Here is a 7265-nt window from a genome sequence, read left to right as displayed (position 1 = left end):
GAAGCCCACGTGCCTGGAGCCTATGCTCTGCACCAAGAGAAGCCACGGCAATGAGAAGCCCGTGCACCGCAACAAAGAGTATTCCCTGCTCACAGCAACTACAGAGAGCCCACGCGCAGCAGCGAAGAACCAATGCAGCCAAAAATAAATAAATTAAAAATAAATAAATTTTTAAAAAAGTTATATAATATTTCAAACACACAGAATAAGAAAGAAAACAATATTTTAAACCTCATATGAATTCTAACCTGTTAAAAAGTAAAAGTGAATACTTTCCCATATTGGTGAGTATATGAAAGTCCACTACAGAACATTACATATATTAATATACTTACCTCTTCTTCTGTAGCCATTCCCCAATCATATCTTCCCTCTGTATCTTTGGCATCTCATAATTAATAACTACTCAGAATTTAGTGTTTACGTTTCTGTAGGGGATACCTTGTTCAGATCACCACACTGACGCACTTATGTTCCAGCCGCTGTGAGGGAGCCGGCTGAGGGCTTGCAGGTGCCCTCTTATCTGCAACATTGCTTTGAGCAAAACGAGAGACATCTTTCCTGGAAGATTAGGCTTCCCGAAAAACAAACGGCACCCAGCAAATGACTTGCAGAGATAAATACTAAAGACTAACACCTTGCGCTAGGAAAGGAGCAGATTCGTGGTGTGCGTTGTTGTCAAGCTCTCTGGGGGACGAGAACAAACCACATCTGTGTTTGGCTTCTTCCCCAAGACCCACCACTCACCCCCGCCGTGTTGTGCTGGCCTCACACCTTTGCAGAGCACACTCATTCATTGAATCATTTATACAAAAGCACCCATTTCAAGCTGTTTCTAAGAAACCCAACTCAAGAAACTTAACCCCAGAAGCCATCCTAGGAATAAAACTGTGAAGATGGGATTCTGGAATTGATCACTTACCAGCCAGACAACAATGAGGACCCCAATACTAGCAGAGGGGAACATACAGACAGACCCTGACATATTATCCCAGGGCAAATCTTAAGGGCTTTTTGTTTGTTTGTGTTTTTTGGCGCACCACACGGCATGCAGGATCTTACTTCCCTGACCAGGGATCGAACACGTGCCCCGTGCAGTGGAAGCACAGAGTCCTAACCACTGGACCGCCAAGGAAGTCCCCTGCTAAGGTTTTCACTACTGTGTTGGGATACAGGTGGAAAGGGCTGACCTGTCACGTGCAGTATATCTGGAATGTGATTGTTACAGGGGGAACAGTAACTCTTAGGACTGTGGAATTAGGTGCCTTTTGAAAAGTGCCACTAACGCAAAAAGCAGTGGAGACAATGACCTCAGATGGATTCATCAGGGTTGTAAATGTCACCGAAAACCCGGCCTCTGTTCACTGCTGCCGAATAGAAACACAGAGACAGAACCTGGAGGAGTAGAAAAGAGTAGCTTTATTACTTTGCCAGGCAAAGGGGGCCACAGCAGGCTAACGCCCTCAAAACTGTGCCTTGGGTCTTCCCCGGTGGCACAGTGGTTGGGAGTGCGCCTGCCAATGCAGGGGACACGGGTTCGTGCCCCGGTCCGGGAGGATCCCACATGCCGCGGAGTGGCTGGGCCCGTGAGCCATGGCCGCCGGGCCTGTGCGTCCGGAGCCTGTGCTCCACAGCAGGAGAGGCCACAACAGTGAGAGGCCTGCGTACCACAAAAAAAACCCCACAAAAAAACAGAAAACTGTGCCTTGATTCCTAGGCAATAGGAAGGGGTCTTATAATTTCAGGGTGGAAAACAGGGCTGTAGATAAGGATCGGGGCTGATATAGTCTTCATTCTTCTTTCCTCCTGGAGACATTGGGATTATTAGGGCTGGCGTCAGGTGGTTCTGGAAGGGGTTCTGGTGGTCCTCAAAGTTATCGTTCCATGACGCTCTTTCTGGAATGAAGAACGCTCACAAAGGAAAGGAGTGCTAGGGAGTGTTGTCTTGGAGGAGTAAACATCAGGTGCACAGTACAACTTTAGCTAGAGGGCAGTCACTGTCAGAGTGCAGCTAAGCAAGAAAGAGAAGGGAAAAATAAAAAACGTCTCCAGGGGCTTCCCTGGCTGGACATCGAGCCCTGGTCTGGGAAGATCCCACACACTGTGGAGCAACTAAGCCCGTGTGCCACAACTACTGAACCCTGCGTGCCTAGAGCCTGTGCCCCGCAGCAAGATAAGCCACCACAGTGAGAAGCCCGAGCGCCACAACCACTGAGCCTGCACTCTAGAGCCCATGAGCCACAACTCCTGAGCCCGCGCGCCACAACTACTGAAGCCTGCGCCCCTAGAGCCCGTGCTCTACAATGAGAAGCCGCCGCAATGAGAAGCCCGCACACCACAACGAAGAGCAGCCCCCCCACCCCGTTCCTACTCGCTGCAACTAGAGAAAGCCCGCACACAGCAACAAAGACCCAACGCAGCCTAAAATAAATAAATACATTTATTAAAAAAGTAAAAAAGTCTACAGGAGACCAGTTGGATGTGTGGCTGAATAAGGGCTGACATAATGGGGGTGCCTCAACTAGCTTCTGCTACATCATAAAGGGCCGTGTGGGAGTGATGTCAGCAGGATGGTGAAATAGGAGGCCCTGGCCCCGGATGATAATAATGTGAGGGCTCTGGAAGCCAGGAGGGTAGTTCCAGTCCCCACATGGACCACGGAATCCAAGTTCAGCCACGTTGGACAGGATGAGAACAGCCTCACCCTGCCCGCATCACCCTTTCCAAAGCTGCCACATCTCAGTGCCGAGCCGCCTACCCCCAGCCCTTCTCACCCAGTGGGGAAAGAGAAAGCAGAGCGAGGGGCTAGCTTCTCCAGCCTTTGAGACCCGCTACCCGACAGACCTGCTTTTGTCTCTTCACACACGGAATGTGAGGAAACCCACGTGGCTGTGGCCTGGGGAGAGCTAAGATCAAAGAAATGGGGTAAGGATGGCAGCAACCCGCTCGAGGGTCTCAAGGACCACCTGGGCGCCCCCACGGATGGCACAGACCTCACGGACTGGCTTGACCCTGCCAGAACCGAGGGAGACACCCCGGTCCTGAGGCTGGTCCGTCAGGAGAAGGGAAAGGGGTGAAGCTGGTACCCATCGCCCCAGCAGTTTGGGGCAGTGCCCTGGGGAAAGGTTGGCAGCGCTACACACCTGACTCAGCCCTGTTGAGGCAGGAGATAGACGGGACCCGGGCTGAGAAGCTGGACTCTGTCTCCTGTGGACAGATACTCCAAGATGACGAGAAGGAGCTGAGCCCCGCCCAGATAAGACACCACGTATTTCTCATTCTCGAGGTCGAGGAGACCTTCCCGACTACACATGCGCAGAAAGGCTCCTTGGAGGTCAAAAAGGGGGTGATGTCAGCCTACCCATACGCCTCTTCGCAAGAATCCACCTCGGCTGAGAGATGCACGCACACGCAGGGGAGGACCCTGAGATAAACCAAGTACGGACTCAGAACCAGGCAAAGCAAGATGACTGGCCAGAGGAAACCCGGAAGAAATGCCCCATGTAAGTGATTCAAACTACCACGAGGGCGCGACTCTCTCTGGGAGCCCACCCGTGTGTGCCTATTCATATGTACTCTTTTTCCTCCTAATAAACACTTTACTTGTTTCACTACTTTCCGTTTCTTTGTGGAAATTCATTTTCTCCAAAGCCATATGGGCCAGGGCCTTGTCACTGGCCACTGGTCTAGTGACTAGGATTCAGTGCTCTCTCTGCCATGGCCTGACTTCAGCCTGTGGCCAGGATCCGAAATCCTGCTTGAAGCTGCTGCAGGCTGAGGCCACCCGAGATCACTGTGGCATAGAGGGAAGACACACAATCCTAAACATCGCCTCCAGGAGGGACCCCCAGAATCTCCAGCCGGGCTGTCTGCTGGAGGTCCTTCCCTCCTGAAGCCAGTCCATAAAGACTGGAAGAGGCGACTGCTTCTCAAAGTGCAGACATCAACGCAAGGCTACAAAGATCACGAGGAATCAGGGAAACAGGACATCATCGAATGAAGGAAATAAGCCCTAGTGACGGATCCCAGAGAAATGGAGATCTACCAACAGCCTGCTGGAGAATTCAAAGTCATCGTCTTAAAGAAGCTCCGTGAGCTACAGGAGAACAGAGATAGGCAACAAAACGGAATCAGGAAAACAGATTATTTTTTCCTTTACAATTTTGTTTATTGAAGATTAAGTTTCTATTCAACTTTAAGGTCCACAATTATAAAGTTTAACTTGAAAAAACAGAGATTAGTTTTGACATTTAAAATTAGTACAAAAACGATCTGTTAACAACCATAGGTGAACAATATAGAAACAATTGCATCTCAAAAGCATGTTAGGAAAACAGCAGATTTTTTAAAATGAAAAGTTTGGATTGACGTCAGCAAGAAGGGAACAATCTGTCATCAACTAGGATCAATCACCATAGACAGGAAATAAATCTAGGCAAGGACAAGTAAAGAATGAGAAATAACAATGTTTCTAAACCTTCCCTCCCCATTCAACTCTTTCCCAAGTCATTCTTCAATTCCAAGGCCAAGGTGAGCTAATAATGCAAGCTCAGTTTGGATCATGTCTCTGGTTGTACTGTTTGTGGGACAGATTAAAACTTGATTCAAAGTGAGCATATCAGAAAACATTGTTCAAAGTGGCATGTTTGTATGTTAGATAATTTCCTTGGTATTGCTCCAGAGAACACTTTGTCTTCCTTAGCTAAGTAATAAATCTCTGTTGCCCCCTAGTGTAAAGTGCCCAACATTGAGTTGCCCACGTGAAAAGCAGCTCAGTTACAAATCATCACTTACGATTCAGAGGAAATATGGGTTTGGTGTTTACATTTGAAACCCAATGGGGACTCCTCTAATCATGACATCTATGTAGGGCATGTCTTTCCCAATCAACTGCTCCACAGTCCCGTGATGCAAAATTTCAGGAGCTCCAAAGGAAGGTTCTAACTTTGAATATCCCTAGAGATACAAATGTGGATCTGTACTCTTCTTATAGTTTAAATCATGTGATACAAAACACGTTATCTAAATTGCACGAAACTCTCTCAACCCACCTTTTGTGATGTAATGGATGAATGATCAGAATATTCTTATATCACAGTGTATTATATTTTATGAATGTTGTACTCTATTTCTGTTTGCTTGTTTACTGTAAGGGTCATTTATTTGACTGTGACCTCCATGACTCTGGACACTGTTGGGGGGAGGGGAGGGAAATTTCTCCCCTCCCCCTCTTGAGTTCTTGTGGCTGGACTAATAATACAATTGACTCAAGACAGAGTAACAGGAGAAAAAGAAACTAACTTTAATTCAAAGAAATGAGACTTAAGAAGTGGCCACAGCAGGCAGCTTTTATACTTTTTAGACAAAGAAACAATAAATTTGTGAGGAAATGACAGGACAAAGAATTTTAGGTTTTGGGTGCTCAGTTAGTGAAGAATCTAAACAGAATTAGGTTTAGCTGGTAAATTAAAGAAGTAGTAAGGTTTGCTTATACAGGTCTCTTGGCCCTAAATTCCATCTCTGGTGATAAGGATGTCTCGAGACCTTCTGGTACAGGAAAAGCGCCTTTCACACAGGAGATTTCCTGCTTTCAGGGAAACAGAGGTGGGTCAAAGCATCCCTCTTTCACCAGCTCTTTCTCATGTAACTTGCCTTCAAAATAATCAATATGCCAATGTGAATGAAAAATGCTGCTTGCCATATCAGTCTGCCAAATAAACCATAATTCTCAGTTTTAGGTTTTTTCAGTTGACAATATACTTTTGACCAGGGACAGCAATCAGTTAAGTGCTAACTGCTAGTAGTAGTGGTGGTGGTAGAAATAGTAAAAGTCCTAATAATAGTACAGTTAGCTGCTATTTTGATTATCACTACCTAGTCACAGAATTGGGAAACCAAAACTAGTTCTTCACACATTCATTCTTGATACCTACTCCCAGAAACTCACACACTCACAGGGTCATACACACAACCACAAGCCCTGGGTTCCCTCTGCACATACCCTGATATTCTGATTTATAATAAGAAATACGTTCATCACCAGTTCCTGGCACAGAGCTCCCCAAACTCTTGGAATTTCCTTTGTGAGGAGCCAGATCAAGGTGTCTTTTGTTATGTTAATGAACGACTAGTAGGGGGTTGGTTGCCACGGGAACCAACCCAATTACTCAGCAGTTAGAACTTTCAGTTCCACCCCTAGACCTCCAGGGAGGAAAGAGGGCCTAGAGACTGAGTTCAATCACTAACGGCCAATGATTTAAGCAATCATGCCTAAGTAATGAAGGCTCCACAAAAACTCAAAAGGACGCAGTTCAGAGAGCTTCCGGGTTGCTGAACACATGGACACACTGGAAGAGCGGTAAGCATGGAAGCTCCGTGCCCCTTCCCACACATATCTTGCCCTATGTATCTCTTCCATCTTTCCACTCCCGAGTTATATCCTTTTATAAAAATTGGTGGGTGATCTAGTAAGTAAAGTAAGTGAACATTTCTCTGCGTTCTGTGAGTTGCTCTAGCAAACTAATCAAACCCAAGGAGGCGGGGGGCAGTCATTGGAACCTCCCATCTATAGAGGGTCAGTCAGAGCACAGGTGATACCTGGACTTGTGACTGGCACCTGTGGGGGGTGGGGGCATCTTGGGGACCCAGCCTTTAATTAACCTATGGGAATCTGCCTCTATCACCAGCTAGACAGTGTCAGAGTTGAGTTGAATTGTTAGGACTCCCAGCTGCTTTCAGAAAATTGCTTGATGGTGGGGGGGAAAAAAAATCCACACACCGGAATTGAAATCAGAATTATACATACACACACACCTCTAAAAACGCAAAGCTGGATCACTACACACACACACACACACACACACACACACACACACACTGGTTTCCCATATGCTCATACACAACCACAAAAAGTGGGCCACACGCATACTTGTACAAACGCACACTTCCAGAAATGGTAGCTTCTACACACATTCACTATCTGCGGGTCCACAGACAACTACACAACCACAAAAAATGGGATCTACAGAGTCGGTATTTTAAGCTTTGTGGGCCAATTTCTGTGGCAACTGCTCAGCTCTGCATTGCGCAAAAACAGCCATACATGACACATCGAGGTGCACGAGCACACACATTCAAAATGAATTTACACACACGTACACAACCACAAAAACTGGGTTTCTCACACACGCAAAACACAAGGGTACACAACCACAAAAATCCGGTCACACGCGTTCACAAAGTTTCATCCTCACACATACACACAA

General features: G+C 46.8%; 1 protein-coding gene across 2 annotated transcripts in view; it reads left to right on the top strand.

The window, feature by feature from the left end:
- The first annotated feature begins 4493 nt into the window (after window positions 1-4493).
- ZNF667 (zinc finger protein 667) overlaps window positions 4494-7265 on the top strand; it is a 28690-nt gene continuing 25918 nt past the window's right edge. The window contains exon 1 of one of the 2 annotated variants that reach the window (XM_032612558.1): window positions 4494-4505. The gene's annotated coding sequence lies outside the window, so the exon portion shown is untranslated. Of the gene's footprint in view, window positions 4506-6316; window positions 6359-7265 lie in introns of those variants that run through there. The other variant, XM_032612568.1, reaches the window with a different exon arrangement.

This window comes from Phocoena sinus, chromosome 19 (assembly GCF_008692025.1).
Source record: "Phocoena sinus isolate mPhoSin1 chromosome 19, mPhoSin1.pri, whole genome shotgun sequence".
Taxonomy (NCBI): Eukaryota; Metazoa; Chordata; class Mammalia; order Artiodactyla; family Phocoenidae; genus Phocoena; species Phocoena sinus.
Note: the sequence above shows the minus strand (reverse complement) of the source record. Positions and strands in the feature narration are given on the sequence as shown.